This window comes from Jaculus jaculus, chromosome X (genome assembly GCF_020740685.1).
Source record: "Jaculus jaculus isolate mJacJac1 chromosome X, mJacJac1.mat.Y.cur, whole genome shotgun sequence".
Lineage (NCBI taxonomy): Eukaryota > Metazoa > Chordata > Mammalia > Rodentia > Dipodidae > Jaculus > Jaculus jaculus.
The window spans coordinates 66516488-66532494 of NC_059125.1; positions in this window are offsets into that span (position 1 = coordinate 66516488).

Genomic DNA, 16007 nt, shown 5'->3' on the forward strand with positions numbered 1-16007 from the left:
CGGTCCGCTGCTCGCTGCCGCTCTCCCCTCACGTTTCCCGAGTTGCGGAGAGTGCGGTGTGAGGGGAAGCGCCCGCACCTGGCTTTTCCTGCGGCTGCAGCCAAGCCTGGCGGCTTTCCAGTGTGCCGCCGCCGCGGCAGTTGGCGGAGCTGCCGGAGCTGCTTTTGCCGGCCTGTGCGGGCTCTGGATGCTCTGGAACTCTTCTACTTCTCTGCTGCCGCTTCAATTTCCTATACACGTCACTTTTTAGTAAAAGTGTGTATTTTCCTGAGTCTTTTTTTTCCCCCTAGGCTGCTGTGGCATGGTACCTACGCCACCATCTTAACCAGACTATTTGAGATTTTTAGACCCCTCCTAATATATATATATTTTTTTTTTTGAAGAGCTACTGTAGACAGGACTTTGCTATATCACCCTACCCTTATTTTTCTTTCACATTTTAATTTGAATCAGGGTCTTGCCAGGCTCCCCAGACTGGTACTGAACTTGCTGTGAAGCCCAGGTAGTCCTTGAATTTGAGATCTTCTTGCGTTAGCCTCTGTGAGAGCTGGAATTACAGTGCTTCAACAAGAAGCCTAGATTCTGTGAGGGTTTTTTTGGGTTGGGGGTACTTTATTTGTTTGTTTATAATGGTGCTTTTTCATTTTGTTTTTTTGACGTAGGGTGTCAGTGTAGCCCAGGCTGACCTGGAATTAACTCTGTAATGTCAGGCCTTCCTCAAACTATCCTCCTAAATCTGCCTCTTGAGTTCTGGGATTAAAGGGGTGCATCACCACACCCAGCTTAATTCTGCTTTCTTATTTAAATGTAGGTGTTGATTGGTATCAACTTTTGGGTTCTCTAATCTACATTTTTACTATGTAGCATGTGGCCTAAAATACTTTTTTGACTATAACAAAATATTTGGAAATGATGCTGAATAGATATATATCACCATGAAGAGAAGTAATGAAAATAAGTGAGAAATATATTAACTAAAATCTCTACACGTGCAATTCATTCCTTCCTACATTGTGAATTATCAAAAAAGAAAAAATCCGGGAATGGTGGCACATGCCTTTAATCCCAGCACTGAGGAGGCAGAGGTAGTAAAACCTCTGTGAGTTCAAGGCCAGCCTGAGAGTACATAGTGAATTTCAGGTCAACCTGAACTAGATTGAGTCTGTGCCTCAAATACACACACACACACACAAACTACAGGGCTGGGAAGTTGACCCAGTGGTTAAACATGCTTGCATGTAATGGCTGTTGGCCTGAGATCAATTTCCAAGCCACTCACATAAATCAGATGCAAAAATGGCACAAGCTTCTGGTATTTGTTTGCAGTATCAAAACACCCTGACACACCATACACACAGACACACACACACACATGTACAAATAAATAAATGCATTTTTAAAAATTACATGATGAACCGGGCGTGGCACACACCTTTAATCCCAGCACTGGGATGCAGAGGTAGGAGGATTGTCGTGAGTTCGAGGCCACCCTGAGAATCCATAGTGAATTCCATGTCAGCCTGAACTAGAGTGAGACCCTACCTCGAAAAACCAAAAATAATAATAATAATAATAATAATAATAATTACATGATGCATATATGACCATATCATTATATACACTGGTATATTAATATGCATATTCTGGGTCACAGTGTGGTTTATCTTATGAATGTCAGGTGGTAATCTGAGCAATTGTTTAAGCTATAATATTGAATAGTCAGGAAACTCATTTCAGCCTATTTTATCCTTAAGTTTCACAAATCACTTGATATATAATTTAGTAATAAATTACATATTTCCTGATGCATGAAATTGTGTCATTTAAATTTCATTATGTTATTGATACATGAGTACATTGTGTCATATTAATATATAAAGCAATATGCTTGTGACTGGATTTTGCCTTCTAGTTTATCTTCTTTTCTCTACCGTTTGCTGGTAAATTAATAAGTAACCTAGCACAGCATTTTGCTTGCTACATATGGTGTTTGCTCAGTACTTAAGGTTCAAAGTCCTTCCACCTACCTTAACCTCCTTTACTGCAGGCATTGTAAACTCCAGGCTCCCTTTGAACCATTTTTATTTCCTTTAGGTTTGTAGTCACCAGAAGCTTCTTGCTTGCCCTTCCCCACCCCCCACCCCGCCCCCAGGCCTCACAAAGTTGCAGGTTTTTATTTGTCTTCCTGGCTCCTAAGGGGTATGGAAGGGACTTGATCCTATAAGCAGTAGCTTCTCCCTGGGACTGCCCCTCCCCCAAGAACAGAAGAAAAAGGCCAGGAACTGGTGGGTCCAGGGGAAAGCACACTTATGTGAGCAAGATGACTAAAAATAATGTACACTTCTAGGAGCAGGAGTAGAACCTGCTTCAGTTATACAATGTCATTCCTAAAATGCACCAGGTGAGAGAAAGATCTACACAAGTGCTACTCACCAGGTGATACAAACTCCCCTCCTGCAATCGTTGACTCCACTAGACAAGTGATGTGGCATTATAAAGGTGCCTATGCAAGTCAGCCTTGGATCTTAAAACATTATTTCCCAAAGTACAAAAGGAAAAGTAATCCTTCTCAAGCCCTTTTCACCAATTAAATAACATAAAAGGAAAACAATGAACTTGGAGGGGAGATATTGGCTAGGAGGGAGAAAAATCACTTGAATGATTTATAAATTCTGGTGATTAATGTAACTATGGCTAACTGTTAACAACCCATTTGTTTTCCTTTCACAACAGTGTCACGGGAAACTGAGTCACACCGTGATGACACCAGAGGTAGAGTGGAGAATCAGAAAATTTATTAATGTCGACATGGACTCAGGGGAATAACTTCCAAAGCCTGAGTACTAAGTTCTGATAGCTCCGAGGTTTTATAGACAAATATGACAGGCACTTTGGCATCATCTTGAATTTGTTAAACTATTGGTAGGTTAAAGTTTCTAAGGTTACATGGTTTGGGGGCACAAACACAAAATTCCTTAGCTATACATCAGTAATAAGAAAGTACAAATGTAGACCAGAAAGGGTGTTTGTGTCTATGGCAGCACTGACCAGATAGCATACAAGCAAGGTGCCGCTGCATAGATAGGAAGGAGACTCAGGGTCATGCTGTCTTCCTGATAAAGCTTGTACAATAGAAACTGTGTTTTAGAGTATCACTTGGGGTTGGTATTTGTTAAATTTCTTCTACCACAATAGTAGATCATCAAAATGTCAAGTAATGCCAGGCGTGGCAGTGCACGCCTAATTTCAGCACTTGGGAGGCAGAGGTAGGAGGATTACTGTGAGTTTGAGGCCAGCCTAAAACTACAGAGTGAGATCCTGGTCAGCCTGGGCTAGAGTGAGACCCTACCTCAAAGAAAAAAAAAAAAAGTAACAACAAGAAGATGGAGGGCTGGGATGAGCTCAGTTGGTAGAGGGCTTGCGTAGCCTGTGGGAAGTCCTGTGTTCCATCCCCAGCACCACATATGCCATGCCTGGTAGCACATAGCTGTAATCCCAGATTTTAGGAGGTGGATAGTGGAGTGTCAGGAGTTCAAGATCATTCTCTGCTAGATAAAGAATGCAAGGATAGCCTGGGCTACATGACACCCTATCTGAAACAAACTACAACAACAAAAAAGAAGGTGGGGATTTCATAGTGGGAAAAAGACAGTAAGATTATAGTTGAATTCAAGAGGAAGATGAGAACACAGGGTCAATTTGGATTTATTGGTAAAATATGTGAAAATTGTTTAAGACATTAACCATCCAAGGAAACCATTAAAGTAAAATAAAAATCGCTCTTCTTGAGCCAGGCGTGGTGGTGCACGCCTTCAATCTAATCCCAGCACTCAGGAGGCTGAGGTAGGTGGATCATCATGAGTTCAAGGCCACCCTGAGAGTGCATAGTGAGTTCCAGATCAGCCTGAGCTAGAGTGAGACCCTACCTCAGAAAACCAAAAAGAAAAGGGAACTGGAGAGATGGCTTAGCAGTTAAGGCGCTTGCCTACAAAGCCAAAGGGCCTCAGTTCGATTCCCCAGGACCTACGTAAGCCAGATGCACAAGGTGGTGCATGCATCTGGAGTTCATTTGCAGTGGCTGAAAGCCCTGGCCCACCCATTCTCTCTCTCTGTGTCTCTGCCTCTTACCCTCTTGCAAATAAAAAGAAAAAAAAATCTCTCTTCTTGGCTTATAAAAAGGGGTCAGAAAGTTTTATCAATCCAAAACTTTATGACATATAATAGCCTGGGTTTGTATGTGTGTATTTGAGTGTGGGCGCACATGTGTGTGGGTATGTGTGCATTTGTATGGGTAAGCGAAAGGTCATGCTTGGGTGTCGTCTTCAGGTGCCATACACCTGCTTTGAAACAGGACCTCTCCATGCCCTAGAATTTACCAAGTAGGCTAAACTTGTTAGCCTGTCTCTGCCTCCCTAGTTCTGAGATTGTAAGTGCCACCATGTCTGACATTTTTGCATGAGTACAGGGGATCAGACTCAGGCCTTCATGCATTTAAGGCAACATTGTATCAACTGAGCTCCTGGTGACAGTGGTGGGTTTTGATTGGCTAAGTAGCTCATTCAAGATCTCAGTTCTTCAATGAGACAGCTTCTCCGCTGGTTTTAGCCCAGAGGCTGACTAACAAGGACCCAGAAGAGAAACCAACCTCTAAAGCCTCAAAGTCCCTAAATCATCCTTTACTTTGGTTCACAGTCTCTCATGCCCTTTTTTATCTGCCTGGGTGGTGGCACAGTAGAGCCTTGTTGAGGGGCTGTCTGTCAGTCCTAGAAAACCCAAAAAGGAGCCAAAGCTAGCTATGCACCCATGAGGGTGGGTTTGTCAACTCCATGGCCAGGGAAAGTTGTTTTGAAGGGATATAGTAGATGATGGTAGGCATGGGGGCAGGAGCCAGAAGCTGAGCTCCACACATTGGCTGGCAGAAGCAGAGCCTCATGTTTATTTTCAGCTAAATGAAACTCAAGTGTGTACACATTCCATACTTTCATAATCCATTCAGCATTAGCTAGGCATCTAGACTGATTCCATTTCCTAGTTACTGTGAACATTCCAGATTTCTTTTTCTTTTTTTTTTTAATTATTTGTTTGACAGAGATAGAGGCAGAGAGAGAGAGAGAGAGAGAGAGAGAGAAAGAGAATGGGCACACCAGGGCCTGTAGCCAGTGCAAACAAACTCCAGATGCATGTGCCACCTTGTGTACCTGTTGTTAACCACTAAGCAATCTCTCTAGTCCCCAGATTTCCTTTTTAGAAAATTTAGAGACATGGCACACCCATGTGATTCCAGAATTCCAGGAGGTAGATAGGAGGATCCCCACAAGTTTAAGGTGAACCTGGTCTATTTACAGAGTTCTAGGCCAGCCAGGGTAACATAAGAAGATCCTACCTCAAAAACAACAAGAATAAAACAGAATAACACAGGGCTAGAGAGAAGATTAGTGGTTAAAGATACTTACTTGCAAAACCTGATGGCTAAAGTACAGTTCCCCCAGTACCTATGCATGCATCTTGAGTTCATCTGCAGTATACTTTCTTCATCTGTATCTATCTTCTCGCACATAAATGAACCAATTATATATATTTTGGGTTTTCAAGGTTGGGTCTTGCTCTAGCCCAGGCTGACCTGGAATTCCCTCTAGTCTCAGGGTGGCTGGGAATAAAGGTGGGCGCCACCATGTCCGGCTTCAATAAAATATATATATATATATATATTTTTTTTTTTAAATTTTTTATTTATTTATTTGAGAGCGATAGACACAGAGAGAAAGACAGATAGAGGGAGAGAGAGAGAATGGGCGCGCCAGGGCTTCCAGCCTCTGCAAACGAACTCCAGACGCGTGCGCCCCCTTGTGCATCTGGCTAACGTGGGACCTGGGGAACCGAGCCTCGAACCGGGGTCCTTAGGCTTCACAGGTAAGCTCTTAACCGCTTAGCCATCTCTCAGCCCTAAAATATATTTTTTTAAAGAACAATATAAGGACTGGGGAAATGGCTTAGCAGTTATGGCATTTGCCTGTGACGCCTAAGGACTGGGTTTGATTCCCCAGGACCCATGAAAGCCAGATGTACAAGGGAGCACATGTGTCTGGAGTTCATATGTAGTGGCTAGAGGCCCTGGGGTGCCCATTCTCTCTTTCTCTCTGTCTCTTTATCTCTCATACATAAATAAATATTTTTTAAAAATTAAAAAGAACAATATAACTATAATGTAAACAACTTGATTAGTAGTTTGAAAAATTGTTTCCACATAGTAACAAAGCTTGGTAGAATGTCACCTTGAAGAGCTTTCCAAAATGTTTTATTTATTTCTTCTTTTTCTTTTATCAAGGTATGGTCTTGCTCTAACAGAGGCTGACCTGGAATAAACTATGTAGTCTCAGAGTGGCCTCGAAGTTATAGCAATCCTCCTACTTTTGCCCCCTGCCCCCAAGTGTTGCAATTAAAAGTGCTCACCACCTTGCCCAGCTGTTGTTTCTTTTTCTTAATAGTTTATTTACTTATTTGACAGAGCAAGAGCTGGGTGTGGTGGAGCATGCCTTTAGTCTCAGCACTTGGGAGGCAGAGGTAGGAGGATTGCCTTGAGTTTGAGGCCATCCTGAAATTCCATAGTGTATTCCAGGTCAGCCTGGACTAGACTAAAACCCTACCTCAAAAAACCAAACAAACAAACAAAAAAGAAGATGACAGAGGGAGAGAAAGAGGAGGAGGCAGATAGAGAGAATAAGCACACCAAGGCCTCTAGCCACTGCAAACTCACTCCAGACGCATGTGCCACCTTGTGCATCTGGCTTACATGGGTACCGGGGAATCAAACCTGGGTCCTTAGGCTTCACAGGCAAGTACCTTAACTGCCATCTCTCCAGCCCTGTGTCTTTTTTTTTTTTTTTTTGATGCTAGAGTCTCACAGTATAGCCCAGGATGGCCCCAAACGCTGGATCCTTTGTGTCTCTGCCTTCTAAGTACTGGGATTTCAGGCAGTGCCTCTTGCTATTATTTATTTACGATTTATTTACATGAGACACAGTGTTCTATAACCCAGCCTGGCTTTGAACTCATGATATAGCTTAAATTGGCTTTGAACTCCAGATCTTTCTACCTCTTCCTCTCAAGTTCTGGGCTCAGAAGACTGAGCCACTGTGCCCTTCTTAACTTTCTTTTGTTGTTTTGAGGCAAAGACACACTTCAGGCTGATCTGGAACAAACTCCGTAGTCCAGGCTCGCCTTTAACATAATGGTGAAGCTCCTATATCAGCTTCCTGAGTGCTGGGATTATTGTCCTTTGTCACCATGCCAAGCTCCATTTTTTGGTTAGGTGTGTGCACGCAAACGCACGTGTATGGGGGTCAGCCTGCCACTGTCCATGTGTAGAAGACATAGGGCAACCTCAGGGTATCGGTTTTCTCCTTCTACCTTGTTTGAGACAGAATCCACCTGTCATTTGCCACTGGGAAGAACAGATGAGCTGGCAGTTGAGTTTCAGGACTGTCCTAGTTCCACCTCTCTTTGTAGTAGGCACTGGGGCTACGCATATGGGCCCCTTTGCTTTCATCTTTGTGGCTGCTTGGGCCCAAAACTGCTTGGCTGGTGAGGTGGTTTGTATGTGAATATATGTCCCCCATAGCCTGAGGTATTTGTGTTTAAGATTGAGCTTGCGGGCTAGAGAGATAGTTTAGCAGTTAAGCGCTTGCCTGTGAAGCCTAAGGACCCCAGTTCAAGGCTCGATTCCCCAGGACCCACGTTAGCCAGATGAACAAGGGGGCGCACACATCTGGAATTTGTCTGCAGTGGCTGGAGGTCCTGGCGTGCTCATTCTCTCTCTCTCTCTCTCTCTCTCTCTGCTTCGCTATCTGTCTGTCTGTTGCTCTGCAATAAATAAATAAAACAAAAAAATAAAAAATAAAAAAAAGATTGAGCTTGCAGCTAGAGTCTCCAGCAGCCTGCTGGAGGAGGTGTCACTGGGGGCTGATCTTTGAGTCCAGCCCCAAGGTGTGAAAAAAGTGTGAGCTCTGGCTGTTTGTGGTTGCTAGCTGTTAGTGTTCTCCCTCTGCTATGATATATAGAAGTGAGACAGCTTCTTCAGCCATTGATGTTTCCCCTGGATTCTATAAAGCTGAAACAAACCCTTTCCTCCCATAAGCTGCTTCTATTCAGATGTTTGTCCAAAAATGTGAAGGTAACTGTAACAGTTGGCTTGGAAAGCAAACATCTTTGACCACTGAGTAATTTCCCTAGCCTTTGGTGTTTTTTTAAATTTTTTAGTTTAGTTTTGTTTTTCAAGGTAGGATCTCACTCAAGCCCAGGCTGACCTAGAATTCCCTACGTAGTCTAAGGCTGGCCTCGAACTTCAGGTGATCCTCCTACCTCTACCTCCCAAATTTTGGGATTAAAGGTATGTGCCAACATGCCTGGCTATATTATTTTATTATTTTTTATGTAGGGTCTCCTTCTAGCCAAAGCTGACCTGGAATTCAATATGTAGTCTCAGACTGGCCTTGAAGCCACAATGATCCTCCTTACCTCAGCCTCCCAAGAGCTGGGATTAAAGGTGTGCACCACCATGCCCAGTGGTTTGGTTTTTTGAAGCATGGTTTCATTCTTATCTAGGCCAGACTGACCTGGAACTCATTATGTAACCTAGGCTGGCCTTAAACTGTGGCAAAACTCCTGCCTCAGCTTCCAAATTCTGCTATGACAAGCATGAGCTCACTTTATACCTTTATTTTCTTTGTCCATTCATCTGTCAATATACTAATGTTAATTCTTTAGCTTGCTTTTATAAGCAATGTTGCCATGAACCCAGGTTTTTATTTCATTTCCTATTAGTGCAAACTAAAACATGATTGCTGGATTGTGTGGTAGATTTTGTGTTTGTAAGGTTCGCAAATGACCAAAGACCATGCAGGATCACTCTGAAGCAGGGAAAAAGCTGTTTATTGAGATCTGAGCTGCCTGGCTGTCTCAAGGGAGGAAGGGGAGGGGAGGGGGAGGGAACAGCCAACATGACTCTGGATAGTTTGGGGTTTTATAGTTTTCCTTTGGGGAGAGGAATACATAGGACCAAATATGGGGAATGCAGGGAACAGCAGGGGCCAAATGGAGAAGCTAGTTAGTCAGGACAGAGATCAAACAGAGGAGGAGGAGGTGCCATCTGGAGGGGAGCCTGCTTATCTCTGAAATAAGATCAGCAGGAAGCTTTGGCTGGGGGCCTTGTTAAGTCAGGAGAGTGGGGGTTAGGCAATATAAACATCTAAAGTTGCATCAATCAGGCTGCTGTTGTTCTCTTCCTTCATTTTGACTCCATCTTGGGAGTCTTGTCCTACCTAACCATGTTAGGTTGTTTTATTTATTTTTTGTTTAGGTTTTTAAAGGTAGGGGCTCTCTCTAGCCAAGACTGTCCTGGAATTCTCAGGGTGGCCTCGAATTCTCAGTGATCCTTCTATGTCTTGTCTCCTAAGTGCTGGGATTAAAGGCGTGTGCCACCACACTCAGCTTATTTTGTGTTAATTTAATTGAGAACTATTATTTTTTATATTGGCTGTACCAGCTTACTTTTCTACTCGTGTTTATCAGTATGTGTTTTTTCCACAAACTCTCTAATACTTAGCTTTATTTTTGTATTGCCATCCTAACAGACATGTGGTATGTGGTGGTTTGAATCAGGTGTCCCCCATAAACTCATGGGTTCTGAATGCTTGGTCCCTAGCTGATGGCAATTTGGGAATTGTATCCTTACTGGAGGAGGTGTGTTTTGGGGGACAGGTTTATGGGTATTATGGCCAGTTTCCCCTTCTCAGTTTTTGGAACACTCCTGCTACTGTTGTACATCTTATGTTGGCCAGACAATATGTCCAGTCACTGTTCATGCCATCATCTCCAGCCAATATGGAGTTTCCCCTTGAGTGTGTAAATCAAAATAAACCCATTCTTCCCATTGTTATGCCCAGTTCTCAGCGCCCCCAGTGACCAACAAGGAGAACCAAACACACATGCAAAGGCAAGGAGCTTTATTTTGGGCTTAAGCTCGGACTCTTGACTTCACCAGCACAGTGGATTCATGCAAGAGCCCTGAGTAACGCGAGGGCATTTTTTTATAGGGATTTGAACAAAGCGGTAGAGGGTGGTTACATTATTGTTTGGTTTAAGCAATAACTGTACTTGTATTCTTTTGATTGGCTGGGGCAGAGAGGCAGAAGGGAGAAGTCTTAGGCATGCCTGGACATGTCTAGGAGCTGACTCAGGTCCTCTGCCTAAGCAGTAATTTGAAACTTAAGCCTAGCCAGGGCAGTGCCTTACTGAAGCCTGTCATGGTGCCAGTCTGGTTTCCAGGTCTTTCATTCCCCCCTCTAGTTGTAACTTAAGACGACCCAATCTTGGGTCTTTATTAGGGAAGAGGTTGTAAAGAATGGTACTGGGTTCTTAGCACCATGAGTTGTACTGTGTTAATTTGTTCCCTGATAAAAGAGATTAGTTTATTGATTGTGCAGGGTCCAAAGGTTAGTAACAACAATAATAGAATCAGGGATCCAGCTAGGGCTAAAAGCAAGGTTGTTAGCCATGGGGACCAATCAAACATGGATTTATACCAATTTTGATGCTGCTGTCTATCTTTAGCCCTTTTCTCTAGTTTCTTGCGGACCATGGCTAAGCTATCTCTAATGATACCTGAATTGTTGGTATAAAAACAACATTGCTCTCCCAGGGCTTGACATAGTCCACCTTGTTGTAGAAAGAGTAGATCTAATCATCTTTTATTTCTCCCTCTCATGAGAAGACACTCTTAACTGCTTTTAGGGGACCAGGATGAAGACATCAGATCATTTACTATTTCCTGCTGAATGGGACATGAAGTGGGGACTTGTTGCAGTTAGAGAGTCTCTCCCAGAGAGGGGAACTATTATAATGGACCCCAGAGTGTAGGAAGATAGTCTTGGAAGAGAATATTAGGGAGAAAGAATGAAAGTAAGGAGTTAATGAGAAGTGAGTACACAGTAAACTAGTCCTTTTGGAAGTCGATGGAATTTAGGTAGACAGGCTTGGATTGTCTCACTTTAGGGTGCCCTCTCACCCCCAAAATGTCTCATTATAAACCCCTTGTTAAGTCTAGTCAGCTTCACATTGCTAGGACAATCAGCCAGAAGCCGTTTATGGGAGGAAAGGTTTATTTCAAGTTTACAAGTCCAAGGGAAGTTCCATCATGACAAACGTGCCTCAGTCTAGAATACATGATGGGAGAGAAAGAGAGGGGGGGGGGAGGGAGAGAGAGAGGGGGAGGGAGGGGGGGGAGAGAGGGAGAGAGAGGGAAGCCAACACCAGCACACACCAACAAACATGAACAGCCAGAACTGCAAAACTGCTTTGAACATGCCTAGTAAGGCTGGACTCAGATCCGACCTCAGTGACATAACCCTGTTGCAGGAATCTGCCTGCTAGGGGCTCAAATTGCAAACTCAAATTTAATAAATCATGAATCTATGGGGCCATATATTCAACCAACCACAGATATATTCTACAAATATTTCCTCTCAATCTGTATGTAGCTTGCCTTTCTTTTTTAAAAAAAAAATTATTCATTTATTTGAAAGAGAGAGGAAGTGTAATGTAAGTTCCCATATATAAATTCCAGATGTATGTGCCACATTGTACATCTGGCTTTATGTGGGTACTGGGGACTTGAATCTAGGCCATCAAACTTTTTAAGCAAATGCCTTTAACTGCTGAGCCATCTCTCCAGCCCTGTAGCTTGCCTTTTGACATTGTCCATTGACTCCTGTGCTTTGCAGAATCCTTGCAGTTTGATTTAATTCCATTTGTCTAATTTTTACTTGTGTAGGGTGTGCTTTTGTTGTGATATGCAGGACAGCTCCCCTCCCCCACTACAAATAAACAGCATTCATTGCCCATATCAATATTGAGCGGCTTGTCTCCCATGTTCCCGCCTATGACTTTAAAAAAATATTTTATTTTTATATTTTATTTGAGAGAGGGGGAGGAAGAGAGAGAGCGTGAGAGAGAGAGGGAGGGAAAGAATAGGCACACCAGAGCTTCCAGCCACTGCAAAGGAACTGCATATGCATGTACCACCTTGTGCAACTGGCTTACATGGGTACTAGGGAATCGAACCAAGGTCCTTTGGCTTTGAAAGCAAGTGCCTTAACCGCTAAGCAATCTCTCCAGCCCCCCCCCTCCTATGACTTTTAAAATTTCAGGTCTGTTAGAAATATCCATCACTCTTTAAAATAAATAAATATATATATAACTTTTGAAGTTTTTTTTAATTTTAGTTTATTTATTTGCAAGAAAAGAGAGAGAGAGAGAAAGAGGAAATGAATGGGTACATCAGGCCTCAAACCACTGCAAAGGAACTCCAGATGAATGTGTCACTTTGTGCATCTGGCTTTACGTGGGTACTGGGGAATTGAAGAATCAGGGTCCTCAGGCTTTGCAAGCAAGCACCTTAACTGCTGAGTCATCTCTCCAGCCCTAAAAATAAAATTTTTATTTATTTGCAAGGAGAGAGAGAGAGAGAGAGAATGGACATGCCAGGGCTGCCTGCTCTTCAAAGAAACTTCCAGATGCAAGTGACACTGTGTGTGCCTGGCTTTATGTGGGTACTGGCGAATTAAGCTGAGGTAAGCAGGCTTTGTAAACAAGTGCCTTTAACTGTTGAGATATCTCTCTAGCCCTTCCCCCTCTCTTAATAAAGTCTGAGCAGAGACAGTGAGGCAGTTTTACTCTTAATCTTGCAAGGTCAGGCACAACCAAGAGAAAAAAAAAAAAAAAGGCGGAACACCCTTTATGCACAGCTTGGCCATTTATGCACAACTTGGTCATTTTTAAAATCCAGTTCCTTTCTTTTCCTGTTGGCCAGGTACCTGAGGGAGCACATTCTTTCCCTAACAGGGGAATAGGTCTTATTATAGCAACAAACAGCCTGCTCATGAGTTCATCCCCCTCCCCAACATCCTGTATCCTGTTTGTTTCACGACTCCACACAGCCTGATCACATCTGTTTGCACAGGCCAGAAGATTAATGATTATCTATTTCCCTGTTTCTGGCTCTGGGGCAGACAAAGGGATGTGACAAGCAGTTGCCTGCAGGGACCCTGTGTCTTTTTTTTTTTTTTTTCTGTAAACAGGCTTGTGCTGATTTAGGTATTCTTACCTTGAAAATGGACCCCTGTACTTTCTTATTTTCTTATTTATTTACTTATTTTCTTATTGCCATTCTTGGTGGCAAAGGCTTCTAATTCCAGCTTCTTGGGAGACTGAGGCAAGAGGACGGTTAGTACAGGTCTTCCTGGGCTATAGAGCTAGTTCAATGCCAGCATGGGTAACTTAGTGAGACCCTGCCTCAGAATAAAAAGCTAAAGACTGCGGTTGTAGCTCATAGGCAGAATGCTTTACCTAGAATGTAAGAGGCCACAGGTTCACTGCAGAAATTTCCATCCAGATGTTCCATGCAGGATTGTGTAACCACTAAGAAAAGAAGAAACTTCTAGACTTCAAACTTCCTGTCTTAAGTTAGAGAGGAAAGATAAGGAAGAACATATATCTAAATACACCGGGATTTGTTGTGCTGTAAAAATGTCATTCCCCTGAATTCCTAAATCTCTGCCTCCAGCTCAGGAATGCTGGGATTCCAGGCATGCACCCCCACGCTTGGCTCCACTGTAGTATTTCTTCCAGCAGGCGTTGTAGCAGAGAGATTTTAAGAAACCAGTAATCCATGATTTTGACTACATTGAGGTTTAGCTGTGGTTTTGGGAATCGCAAGAGGGACCTCCCAAGGGTTAGGTATGTTTACAGTATACTAACAATTTCTAGATATATGGGCCTGTGTGGAGCCAGTACTGAGCACTGCAGAAGCATTTAAAAAAAAAGCTGGCCCAGTGGTGGAGGTTGGGGTGGGGAGGGAGCAGCTGGTTTTGGCAGCTGTGAGCAGAGAGCCTGTCAGCTGTCTTCTTTGTGAAAGAGAGTAATAAAGGGAACCAAGGGACCCTGCGGAGCTAAAGTGTCCTCTCTGGCTCCAGGAGCAGCATTGCTCCTCCCCCACCGCCAGCTTTTAACGTGACATCTGTGCAAGGGAGCCACCACTATAACCACCAGGAAAAAATCCAGTGCCACGTGGAAGCTGAGCCAAGACACAGGAATTTCCAGAGGCACCAGGGTGCGGAACTGGGGCAAGCAGATGACCTGGATGAAAAATACAAACAGGGGGCTGGAGAGATGGCTTAGTGGTTAAGGCGTTGGCCTGCAAAGGCAAAGGACCCAGGTTCAATTCCCCAGGACCCATGTAAGCCAGATGCACAAGGGGGCACATTCGTCTGGACTTCATTTACAGTGGCTGGAGGCCCTGGTGAGCCCATTCTCTCACTCTCTGCCTCTTTCTCTCTCTCTCTCTCAAATAAATAAATAAAATATATTAAAGAAAGAATGACTGTTAAAATTTAAATCTTTCAAAATTCTTCCAAAACAAAAAAATACAAACAGCACTTGGAACCATCTGAAAAGCAGAATTCTCCACATCCAGCACTAGATCCCAGAATGGTGGCACCAGGGAGCCTGTATGGAAGGAGAAAAAAAAAAACACATCAAAACTCCAGCTTTACAATGACAGTGGAGAGAGAGAGAGAGAGAGAAAGAGACTTTTAAATTTTTAAATCTTATTTCTTTGACAAAGAGACAGAAAGAGGGAGATAGAATGGGAGTGCCAGGGCCTCCAGCCACTGCAAACAAAGTCCAGATGCCTGCACTACCTTGGGTCCTGGGGAATTGAACTGGCGTCCTTTGGCTTTGCATGCAAGCACCTTCACTATTAAGCCATCTCTCCAGCCCTGTTCTTGGTTCAGTACTTTTGAGGTCAAGTTGTCAGATAAGTAAGTTGTCTGACGGATAATGCTCCGCAAATCATATGGGATGTCACTATGAGAGAGCAGAAAGGAGATGGACACAGAGGAGCCATTAGAAATGTGTGACAAGCATAATAATTTGGGGTCATGAAGGAAGAGCAGTCTGAAGATTTTCAGGCTTTCTTTTTGGAAATGTCTGCAGATAGTTTTTTTCATATGGAAAGCCAGAATTTTTTAGCATAGAACAATGATTGAGTATATATACATGTATGTATGTATGAATATATGTACGTATAAAGCTGAAGGTACAATTGATAAATAAGAAAGAGCTGAGGTTGTAGTTCAGTGCCAGAGCTCTTGCCTAGCATACATAATGTCCAGATTTCCAGCAGCTGCAAGGCAATAAATAATTACTAAAGACAAAGCAGGAAGGAAGGAAGGAAAAGAGAGAAGTTAGGTGATGCTCTGGTTTCTGACGAAGGACAAAGAATGAATCTTAACTGTACCCAAGGCTTACTGAATAGTTCAACAATGATTTACTTGCATTTTGAAGAGACTACTGTTGGTGACTTAGACTTTTTTTCTCAAGATAAAACACAGGTCTCCTGGTTACGACTCATTAGTTATGAGAAGCTTAAAGGGCGCCATGGCAACACCAGCAGTAGAAGCAATAATGAACGAGACAATGCTCCTTTTTATGTTCACTAAAGAAAAGGCTGTATTCACATGTTATAAACAAGGAGACTTTTCACAATCAGTGCTTCTGACCTTCTGAGAAAAACATCATATCTAAAACCAGAATGTGGATGTCAGTTTCTTTTGGGAGCTATGAACCAAACCTCGGCCATGTTGACAGAAACCGCCACATAGCAAGTTAAGTTTCTATTTCCTCATCTAATGATCTTTTACCAGAAATGAAGGAGCCATTCCACCTGGGTGACAGCCTCCCCTGGTGCTGCCGGTAATTGATGAAGAAACAAAGAAATTACATTTAACCAGTAACCCTGTGATCTCTGGCCTGGTTATGATTCCTTCCCCCTACAGCCCTATAAAAACCTATGTGTAAAAAATAAACTTTGAGACCTTGACAAATACCTAGCTTGGTCTCCTTCTTGTGTCTGTTTGCCTCCCCCATTCAGGTTGGCTTTTCCCCAGTCCTTG